The 12359-nt window shown below is 42.1% G+C and overlaps 1 pseudogene; it reads left to right on the top strand.

Annotated features, from left to right (window-relative positions):
- Window positions 1-407: 407 nt before the first annotated feature.
- On the top strand, window positions 408-11613 carry LOC115151200 (myosin heavy chain, fast skeletal muscle-like; annotated as a pseudogene).
- Window positions 11614-12359: the final 746 nt, after the last annotated feature.

Raw genomic sequence — 12359 nt, 5'->3', positions numbered from 1 at the left:
TCATCCACCTCTGGCCTGCTCGCCTCCCTACCTCTGCGGAAGCACAGTTCCCGCTCAGCCCAGTCAAAACTGTTCGCTGCTCGTGCACCCCAATGGTGAAACATGCTCCCTCACGACGCCAGGACAGCGGAGTCAATCACCACCTTCCGGAGACACCTGAAGCCCCACCTCTTTAAGGAATACCTGGGATAGGATAAAGTAATCCTTCTAACCCCCCCCCCCCCCCAAAAAAAGATATAGATGTACTATTGTAAAGTGGTTGTTCCACTAGATATCATAAGGTGAATGCACCAATTTGTAAGTCGCTCTGGATAAGAGCGTCTGCTAAATGACGTAAATGTAAATGTAAATGAATGCATAGAGCCAACAGTGCTACAAAAATACCTTAATAACGTCACTGCTAAACATGTGTTCATATTCCAGATGATCTTCAGATCACCAACAACCCCTATGACTATCCCATGCTTAGTCAAGGTGAAGTCAGAGTATCTGTGATGTGGACGAGTTCATTGCCACTGACGTTAGCCATATTTACATATTTTATTTAAGGTCATAATTGTTTGTGCTTACAATGATGAATCATATGCATGTCTTATATACTGAACAAAAATATAATCGCAACATGAAACAATTACAAAGATTTTACTGAGTTACAGTTCATATAAGGAAATCAGTCAATTGAAATAAATTCATATAAAAGGAAAACAGTCAATTGAAATGAATTCATTAGGCCCTAAATCGATGATTGGGAATACTGATATGCATCTGTGGTCAAAGATACCTTAAAGAAAAGTTGTGGGCCTCCCCGAGTGGCGCAGCGGTCTAAGGCACTGCATCGCTGTGCCAGAGGTGTCACTACAGACTCGGGTTCGTTCTCAGGCTGTGTCACAACTGGCCATTATTTGGAGTCCCATAGGGCGGCGCACAATTGGCCCAGCGTTGTCCGTGTTAGGGGAGGGTTTGTCCCAGGGGGGCTTTACTTGGCTCATCACGCTCTAGCGACTTCTTGTGGCGGGCTGGGCACCTGCAGGTTGACCTCAGTCATCAGTTGAACAGTGTTTCCTTCCGAAACATTGGTGCGGCTGGCTTCCGGGTTAAGCGGGTGGGTGTTAATAAAGAAGCGCGGTTTGGCGGGTCATGTTACGGAGGACGCATAACGTGAACTTCGCCTCCCTAGCCCGCTGGGGAGTTGCAGTGTTGAGACAAGATCGAATTTGGGGAGTAAAGGGGGTAAAATACCAACCCAAAATGTTTTTTCAAAAAATAAAAGGTCACTTTGTGGGTCAGAAAACCAGTCATTATCTGGTGTGACCACCTGCCTCATGCAGTGCGTAACATCTCCTTCGCATAGAGTTGATCAGACTGTTGATTGCGGCCTGTGGAATGTTGTCCCACTCCATTTCAATGGCTTTGTGAAGTTACTAGATATTGGCGGGAACTGGAACATGCTGTCGTACATATCGATACAAAGCAACCCAAACACGCTCAAATGGGTGACATGTTTGGAGTGTATGCAGGGCATGGAAGAACTGGGCCATTTTCAGCTTCCAGGAATTATGTACAGATCCTTGTGACATGTGGCCATGCATTATCATGCTGAAATATGAGGTGATAGCTGCGGATGAATGGCATGACAATGGGCCTCAGGATCTCGTCACGGTATCTCTGTGTATTCAAATTGCCATCGATAAAATGCAAATGTATTCGTTCTCTGTAGCTTATGCCTGCCCATACCATAACCCCACAATGGGGCACTCTATTCACAATGTTGACATCAGCAAACTGCTCGCCCTCATGACGCCATTCATGTGGTCTGCGGTTGAGGCCGGTTGGACGTACTGCCAAATTCTCTAAAACTATGTTGGAGGCAGCTTATGGTATAGAAATGAACATTCAATTCTCTGGCAACAGCTCTGGTGGACATTCCTGCAGTCAGCATGCCAATTGCACACTCCCTCAAAACTTGAGACATCTGTGGCATTGTGTTCTGTGACAAAGCTGGCCTTTTATTGCCCCCAATACAAGGTGCACATGTGTAATGATCATGCTGTTTAATCAGCTTCTTGATATGCCACAACTGTCAGGTGGATAGATTATGTTGGCAAATGATAAATGCTCACTAACAGGAATGTAAACAAATTTGTGCACAAAATTTGAGAGAATTAAGCTTTTTGTGCGTATGGAACATTTCGGGGATCTTTTATTTCAGCTCATGAAACATGGGACCAACACTTTACATGTTGCGTTTTTATTTTTGTTCAGTGTATTTGTTGCACACAATCATGCCTTTCTGGAAGGACACTTTTAAAAAGTGATATGTATTGTTCTTCCAGGATAAGATGGAAATTAACTTGCTTTCCAAGGAAGTCAATTTTGTTTAATCTTAGCTCACCTCGGCTTTAAATCACAGGAGGCTATTGACATTTTGGGCTTCACTGCTGATGAGAAGCTGGGCATCTTCAAGCTGACTGGTTCTGTGATGCATCAAGGGGGAAGGAAGTTCAAGCAGAAGCAGCGCGAGGAGCAGGCAGAGCCTGATGGCACTGAGGGTAAATAGAAAAACAATAAATACACAGCGACCATGAATCTCTGGCATTGTCAAACTGGTATACATTACATGCATGAAATCAGAATCAAACAGTACATATTTACTGAACATGGTGATTGAAATGTCTGACCATTTTGACCTTACATCTTAGTGGTTGATAAAATATCCTACCTCATGGGCCTGAACTCCGCTGACTTGCTCAAAGCTCTGTGCTACCCCAGAGTGAAGGTCAGGAATGAGATGGTGACCAAGGGGCAGACTGTGCCACAGGTCGGCAACTCGGTCATGGCCCTCTGTAAATCTGTCTATGAGAAAATGTTTTTGTGGATGGTTATACGTATCAATGAGATGTTGGACACAAAGCAGGCCAGACAATTCTTCATTGGTGTGCTGGACATAGCTGGATTTGAAATCTTTGATGAGTGGAAAACGAATGACTTTTCCTTCCAATTTACACGAACTGTATGACTTAATGCACTACTCAAATTGTTTTATTTACTTCAGTACAACAGCTTGGAGCAGCTTTGTATCAACTTCACCAATGAGAAACTGCAACAGTTTTTCAACCACCACATGTTTGTACTGGAGCAAGAAGAGTACAAGAAAGAGGGAATTGAATGGGAGTTCATTGACTTTGGTATGGACTTGGCTGCCTGCATTGAGCTTATTGAGAAGGTACGCATAACAACAATTCCTTTAAATCAGACCAATATTTTACTATTAAAAAAAGCCTGGTCTCTATTAAAATAACTATGTTCTCAACAGCCAATGGGCATCTTCTCCATCCTTGAAGAGGAGTGCATGTTCCCCAAGGCTTCAGACACTACCTTCAAGACCAAGCTGAACGAACAGCATCTTGGCAAAACTGCTGCTTTCCAAAAGCCAAAGCCTGCCAAAGGAAAGGAGGCAGGAAAGGAGGCCCACTTTGGCCTGGTGCACTATGCTGGCACTGTGGAATACAGTATCACAGGCTGGCTGGACAAAAACAAAGACCCCCTGAACAACTACGTTGTGCAGTTTTACCAGAAGTCTACAGTCAAACTGTTGGCTTATCTCTATGTAGCGCCTGCAGCTGATGGTAGTGTTGACACAAATGTTTCACATTTACATAAAACCTAGTTATGGCATTAGTACATTCTGTAAATACTAACACATTTTTCATACTTGTAATACTACAATCTATCTTTTGAATATACAAAGAGGCTGCAAGCAAGAAATGTCACATTCTTCTTCGTCAGACGATAAGGAAAAATCATTGTCGGACCAAAACGCAGCGGGATCATGTGCACTCATCTTCTTTATTTAGGAAAAGAAGGGAAACCAAAATAAACACGTACACAAAACACAATGACGAAATAACAGGCCGGTAAGGCATTAAGGCTATACCTAGCACAATCTCCCACAAACTCCAAACACAAACACATACCTAATTATAGGACTCTCAGTCAGAGGCAACTAGAAAACACCTGCCTCCAATTGAGAGTCCAACACCCAATACCTAAACATAGAAATACTAAACTAGAAAGAACATATAAATACAAAAACATAGAACATAACCCAAAACTCTGAAAAAATAAATCAAACACCCTTCTAAACAAATCACCACCCCGAACCACATAAAACAAATACCCTCTGCCACGTCCTGACCAAACTACAATAACAAATAACCCCTATTACTGGTCAGGACGTGACAAGAAAGGTGGCGCCAAGAAGAAGGGTGGCTCCTTCCAGACAGTGTCTGCACTATTCAGGGTATGTGTTCATCAACAATGGAGAGGATATTCCATTATAATAGAAGAGTTGAAATATTATAATTGTATTCTTATTATAATATGTTTAATGTGTGCATGGGTCTGAAATTGCTTTTGTTCAAAACCCTGGAACATTTGATATTCAACTAGAGTTTGCAAGGAAAATGCTTATTGTTGTTTTAAGTATGTTTAAACCTACAAACTCGCAGGAAAACTTGGGCAAGCTGATGACCAATTTGAGGAGCACTCATCCACACTTTGTGCGCTGTTTGATTCCCAATGAATCAAAGACACCAGGTATGTGCTTAAAGGGAATGTTAGCATGTGGAAATAGTGCCAGGGAAACTAAATCAAAGCATGGATTGCTGTCATACGTTGTCGATAGACTGCTTACAGGGTAAGGAAACCAACATATCATTTTGTAATTTTGGTGAACTATCCCTTTAAAAGCTGGAAATTGTTTTAAACCCTGTGAAGCAGAACCTTGTTTTAATTTATATGAAACTTAGTGAGTAAAACATTACATTTGTCTCCAAGGTCTGATGAAGAACTTCCTGGTCATCCCCCAACTGAGATGTAATGGTGTGCTGGAAGGTATCAGAATCTGCAGAAAGGGCTTCCCTAGCAGAATCCAATATGGTGACTTTAAGCAGAGGTAAATACACAATATGCTTGAAAGGTCAACCATCGTCAGTGGTCACAGACATTGTGAGCTCAAACACAGCTGTGTGGATACTGCGAAGGATTGATTGATGAAGTTGAACTATCTTTTCTTTCAGATACAAAGTATTGAATGCCAAGGTCATCCCAGAGGGAACATTCATGGACAACAAGAAGGCTTCAGAGAAGCTCTTGGGGGTCCATTGATGTGGACCACACTCAGTACAAGTTTGGGCACACCAAGGTAAAACCTTACTCCTTAATACTCTCTCGTGAACAGACGATGTAAACAAAAACATTTAGTGTTACGTCTGTCAAAAGACTGTGGGATGCGATGACTACTTTGCAGTACTTTGGTTTTACATCACTGGTTATTTTTACGTATCAGAATTGGGTGAAGGTGGCGCTTAAACTGGAGGCGGGGATTTCAAGCAAAAAGGAGGAACGTTTTTAGAAAGGGAGGGGGACATTTCGCTAGTCTCATTAGTATCTTTTCAAATACATCTCCCCAGAACCTAATCGAGCATCTGACACAGTTAAGCAATATCTTAGTTCTGGGTTTCTACGATTACTCATTTAATGGTGCGAAACCACTCTTTGAACCTCACTCTTTAAACCTCATTCTAATAAAACCTGAAATGCAGGTGTTCTTCAAATCTGGTCTGTTGGGTATGCTGGAGGAGATGCGAGATGAGAAACTGGCTTCTCTGGTGACCATGACTCAGGCCCTGTGCAGAGGTTTCCTCATGAGGAGAGAGTATATGAAGATGATTGAGAGGAGGTAAAGGCTTTGCTGTATAAAATTGTCTATCTATCCTCATAGATTTTCACAGTTGTTGCATTTATAATTTACTTGATCCAACTATTGTTTTGTTTGTTTTCTATTGACAGAGAGTCTACTTTCGCCATCCAACATAACATCCGCTCATTCATGACGGTCAAAACATGGCCATGGATGAAGCTGTACTTCAAGATCAAGCCTCTTCTAAAGAGTGCTGAAACTGAGAAGGAGATGGCCCAAATGAAGAAGACCTTTGAAAAAACAAAAGAGGATCTGTCAAATGCATTGTCCAAGAAGAAAGAGCTTGAAGAGAAGATGTTTGCTCTAATGAATGAAAAAAATGCCCTGGCATTACAAGTAGCGTCCGTAAGTAGAGCTGAAGGAGTGGATTAGTACAATTTAAAGTGTATATATCCTTGTTTATATTTAAGAGTATGATTGTGAGACAATTCATTAAATATCACATCATCATAACTCTAGGAAAGTGAGAACATCACTGATGCCGAGGAAGGTGTGAAGGGCTCATTAAGAGTAAGATTCAGCTTGAAGCCAAACTCAAAGAGATAACTGAGAGGCTGGAGGATGAGGAGGAGATTAATGCTGAGCTGACTGCCAAGAAGAGGAAGCTGGAAGATGAATGCTCTGAGCTGAAGAAAGACATTGATGACTTGGAGCTCACCTTGGCCAAAGTGGAGAAGCAGAAACATGCCACCGAAAACAAGGTTATGTATTTTTCAATACAATCATTGTGCATCTTTATAGATACAGGCAACCATGTGAATTAAACATTATGTGATTCTACTTAGGTTAAAAACCTGGTAGAGGAGATGGCCTCCCAAGATGAAATCATTGCCAAGTTGACCAAGGAAAAGAAAGCCCTCCAAGAGGCGCATCAGCAGACCCTTGATGATCTCCAGGCAGAGGAAGACAAAGTCAACACTCTGACCAAAGCCAAGACCAAGCTTGAACAGCAAGTGATTGATGTGAGCAAAAAAACTAACTGAATTGAGGGAGTGAAAATAGGTCATAACTAGGAGTGCATTATCTGTACACTCTTAGAAAAATCGGTGCAATCTATTACCTAAAAGGGTTCTTCTGCTGTCCCCATAGGAGAACCCCTTGAACAACTCTTTTTGGTCCTTTCCACAGAGAGTTCTACATGGAACCAAAAAGGTTCTCCAGTGGGGACAGCCAAAATAACCCGTTTTTCTAAGAGTGTATACACATTTAGGTGGAACCACACAGAGTACAATAGTGCCTGCTCTCAGTTAAAACAGCTGGAAGGATCTCTGGAGCAAGAGAAGAAACTTTGCATGGACCTTGAGAGAGCCAAGAGAAAGCTTGAAGGAGATCTGAAACTGTCCCAGGAATCCGTTATGGATCTGGAAAATGACAGGCAGCAGTCAGAGGAGAAGATTAAGAAGTAAGCTGCTGGCCAATAATAAATTAAGTTATTATATTTTACCAAAAGTACTTCCACTTCATCTCCATTCCCTGTTCTTGTGTCCAACGGTACATAGGAAGGACTTTGAGATAAGCCCGTTTCTTAACAAGGATGAGGATGAACAGGCACTTGGGGATGAAGGATGAACAGGCACTTGGGCTTCAACTCCAGAAGAAGATCAAGGAACTCCAGGTTGATTCAGACATAGCACTTAACAAAAGTGATTGAATTCTATAAAAAAAAAATATTTTCAAGTTGGCTTTGCAACAGCTAAATGTATAAGACCATGTATTTCAGGCTTGGGTTGAAGAGCTGGAGGAGGAGATTGAGGCTGAACGTGTTGCTCGGGCAAAGGTTGAGAAGCAGAGGTCTGATCTCTCCAGGGAACTTGAGGAGATCAGTGAGAGGCTTGAAGAAGCTGGAGGTGCAACATCTGCCCAGATTGAGATGAACAAGAAGCGTGAGGCTGAGTTCCAGAAGCTGCGTTGTGATCTTGAAGAGTCCACACTGCAGCATGAGGCCACCGCTGCTGCTCTCCGTAAGAAGCAGGCCGACGCTGTGGCAGAACTGGGAGAGCAAATCGACAACCTCCAGCGTGTCAAACAGAAGTTGGAGAAGGAGAAGAGTGAATACAAAATGGAGATTGATGACCTCTCCAGCAACCTGGAGTCTGTTTCCAAATCAAAGGTAAAAACAAAAGATTTATATTTAAGTCTAAAAACAAGCAATCATCAAATAACTTCAAGACATCTAAAACTGTATTTGTTTCAGGGAAACTATGAGAAAATGTGCCGCTCTCTTGAGGATCAAATGAGTGAGCTCAAATTCAAGAACGATGAACATGTGTGCCAATTGAATGACATAGGTGTGCTAAGGGCAAGACTGCAGACAGAGAATGGTGAGTTTACAAAAAAAGACTACTTACCCAAACAAACATCATCAATATATCTGCTAGAAACACATTTCATACATTATATATTTAATCAGGTGAATATGGGCGTCAGCTGGAGGAAAAAGAAGCTCTGGTTTCCCAGCTGAGCAGGGGCAAGCAAGCTTTCACACAGCAGGTTGAGGAACTCAAGAGGCACATTGAGGAAGAAGTGAAAGTAGGATAAATCACTTGATAGGTTTGCAAAGAAATACATAAAATGTGGACAAATAGTTTTTGAAAAAATTCAAAAGAAATAATTCTTTCCCCCAAATCTACTGAAAGGCCAAAAACGCCCTAGCCCACGGTGTGCAGTCAGCCCGCCATGACTGTGATCTGCTCCGGGAGCAGTTTGAGGAAGAGCAGGAGGCAAAGGCCAACAGCGAGGTCGCTTAGTGGAGAACCAAATATGAGACTGATGCCATTCTGCGCACTGAGGAGCTTGAGGATGGCAAGTAATTATAAAACATTCTACATTTTCATACCAACCAAAATACCTACAATCTGGAAACATTGGAGAAAAAAATTATCTTTATCTTTACAGGAAAAAGCTTCCCCAGCGTCTGCAAGATGCACAAGAGACAATTGAGGCTACGAACTCCAAATGTGCTTCTCTGGAGAAGACCAAGCAGAGACTGCTGGGTGAAGTGGAGGATCTCATGATTGATGTAGAAAGAGCTAATGCTTTGGCTGCTCAGCTTGACAAGAAACAAAGGAACTTTGACAAGGTAACATGAAAGACAAGATAGCAAGGAAAAATGAAGGAAATCCACCTATTCAGTCTCACATTTTTTTATAACTTGTTTATGACACTTCCAGGTTCTGGCAGAGTGGAAGCAGAAGTACGAGGAGGGCCAGGCAGAGCTAGAGGGGTCTCTGAAAGAGGCTCGCGCTCTCAGCACCGAGCTCTTCAAGATGAAGAACTCCTATGAAGAATGTTTGGACCACCTGGAGACACTGAAGAGAGAGAACAAGAACCTGCAACGTATGTTCCAAACATTCTACAACAAACTTAATTACTACATTCAATAAACCAATACAGGCTGTTTCTAACAGCTTCTTGAAATATTCCTAAAGAATAAATATTCTTTAAACAATCTAATTTCCCATCTTGTGTGATAACCACTATTGCCATATTTCTCAAAGAGGAAATTGCTGACCTACTGAACATATTGGTGAATCTGGAAAGACCATCCATGAGCTGGAGAATTGAAAGAAGACAGTAGAGATTGAGAAGTCAGAATTCCAGACTGCCCTGGAGGAAGCAGAGGTAAAAGAGAATACAGATTAGATGCCTATTTGAAGTAGGTATAATACATTCCACATGTTTCAAGTTTGATTGTAACTTGTCAATTACTCTATTCTATTCTAAGGCTACACTGGAGCATGAGGAATCCAAGATTCTCCCTGTTCAGCTGGAGCTAACACAGGTCAAAAGTGGAATTGACAGGAAGCTGGCAGAGACGGATGAGGAGATAGAGCAGATCAAGAGGAACAGCCAGAGGGTGATGGACTCCATGCAGAGCACACTGGACACTGAGATTAGGAGCAGGAATGATGCCCTGAGAATCAAAAAGAAGATGGAGGGAGACCTCAATGAGATGGAGATTCAGCTGAGCCATGCCAACCGCCAGGCTGCTGAAAACCAGAAACAGATAAGAAACGTCCAGGGTGCACTCAAGGTATGGATTTTAAACATCTACTTGACTGAGGAAGGCTGTGAAACAAATATGATATAATTGAGTCTTCATCCTTTGATCTCAGGATGCCCAACTGCACCTTGATGATGCTGTCCGCGCTGCAGATGATATGAAGGAGCAAGTAGCCATGGTGGAGCGCAGGAATAATCTGATGCTGGCTGAGATTGAAGAACTGAGAGCTGCCCTGGAGCTGACAGAGAGTGGCCGCAAACTGGCCGAGCAGGAGCTGGTTGATGCCAGTGAGCGTGTTGGACTGCTGCATTCTCAGAATACCAGCCTTATAAACACCAAGAAGAAGCTGGAGGTTGACCTTACACAGATCCATGGTGAAATGGAATACACGGTCCAGGAAGCAAGAAATGCAGAGAAGGCCAAGATGGCTATTACTGATGTGAGTCCTCATAGCCTATATGTGTAAACTCTTACAGAAAATGTACTTGCCGATCAGTAAAATCTATATCCTTTTCTACTTGAAATGCCATGGTGGCAGGCTTCCATGATGGCAGAGGAGCTGAAGAAGGAGCAGGACACCAGCAGTCACCTGGAGAGGATGAAGAAGAACCTGGAGGTCACAGTCAAGGACCTGGCACACCGTCTGGATGAGGTTGAGAACCTGGCCATGAAGGGAGGAAAGAAACAACTCCAGAAACTGGAGGCTAGGGTAAACTCTAACTACATAATCTTAATGAAACTATCACACTAACTACTAATGTCTCCACCGATGAGAAAGGAAATACACTGCAGTATCTTGGTTATAATGAAATTATTTCATTCAAGGTCCGTGAACTGGAGGGTGAAGTTGATGCTGAACAGAGACGTTCAGCTGATGCTATTAAAGGTGTTCGCAAATATGAGAGGAGAGTCAAGGAGCTCACTTACCAGGTACGTGCAACATCTGATGAGAAGAGAAGAACTCTGTAAAGAGTAATCCTGACCCATATACCACAATCTTTCTTTAATTTCTATAGACTGAGGAGGATAAGAAGAATGTGAACAGGCTCCAGGATCTGGTGGACAAGCTGCAGCTCAAAGTGAAGGCCTACAAGAGACAGGCTGAGGAGGCTGTAAGTATAATTGATGATTTAGTAATATCATGAAAATACATCATTTAAATGATGCATTTTAGATGATGCTTCGGTAACATTTACTGCACTCTACCTATGGCCTGCAGGTATAATGCTTTAGAACTTGTTATAAGCAGGTATGAGACTTTATAATGTCTTATAATAAGGCTTACAGTATATACATTACATTTGACCACAGGCTGGTTTGTCTTACAGGAGGAGCAGGCCAACACTCACCTGTCCAGGTACAGGAAGGTGCAGCATGAGCTGGAGGAAGCTCTGGAGCGTGCTGACATCTCTGAGTCCCAGGTCAACAAGCTTAGAGCCAAGAGCCATGAAATTGGCAGCAAGGTATGCTATTTTCACCCTGTATTATTTCTTAATAGGCAATTTTGTAGCAGATCAACAAATATGGAGAAATGTGATTATTTACTAATTACTGTGCCCTAAATGTTTTTCTGTAGCCCAAGGATGCAATGGAGTGATCAGACATCTGTAACCGTGTGGCACCAGACTTCCCCGATGGATATATGGATATGGCTGTGGATGTCGCTCATCGTATTGGTAAGAAGCAAGATGCCATCGTCAGCCGCTCGATCATCATCCAGTTTGCTTTTCGCACAGCGAGAGATGCAGTTTGGAAGAAAGCAAAAGAAAGCGCCTTTCTGAAAGAGAGAAAATTTAGATTCGGTGAGGACTTGACTGCAGCAGACAAGGCAGCAAAGGCAAAATTGTAGCCTCTTCTACAACAGGCCCGAAATCAAGGAAAGGGTGGATTCAACAGGGGAATCAGAGCCTTTTTCGCTGATGGAAAAGAAATACAACCGGGGTGATTTGTTCTGTTGGAAGGTTTACAAGGTAACTCCTTCCCCACTGCAAACTGAGCGTTCTAGTTTTAATTTTATGGTGTTACTATTTACAAGTTAAGACTTCTGTCAATACATATATGAAGCAACTTTTTATAGAGAGGGTAGAGTTGAGATTGAATAGGATTTTTCTTTCTATTCTATAGATATGGACCTGAAGTTTATGTCAATCAATGCCAGGGGGATACGTAACCTGTTGAAGAGAAAAGCTTTTTGTTTGTTTTGTAAGGACTGCAACGCAGATCTTGTATTCGTTCAAGAAATACATTCATGCAAAGAGGACTATAATTATTGGAAAAATCAGTGGGGCAATGTCATTTTTTTGGCCCACGGGACTAATCATTCAGCTGGGGTTGCAATTTTAGCACACAATTTCAAAGGGAAATTTTTGTTTACTCAAATGGACTCCAATGGACATTGGCTAGTAGCGGTCATCAACCACATGGACAGATTATTTGTGTTGTGTCATGTATATGGATACTGTTCTAGTCCTCCAAATAACTTACTTCTAGAGGAAATTTAAGAAATTCTTAAAAGTCTTCTGAGAAAATATCCATCCAGTCAGATTATAGTTGATGGAGATTTTAATATTGTTTATGAGACTGATAGATTGATGA

The sequence above is a fragment of the Salmo trutta genome, chromosome 16 (assembly GCF_901001165.1).
Source record: "Salmo trutta chromosome 16, fSalTru1.1, whole genome shotgun sequence".
NCBI lineage: Eukaryota > Metazoa > Chordata > Actinopteri > Salmoniformes > Salmonidae > Salmo > Salmo trutta.
The sequence above is the reverse complement of the archived record's forward strand: the minus strand, read 5'-3'. Positions and strand labels throughout refer to the sequence as shown.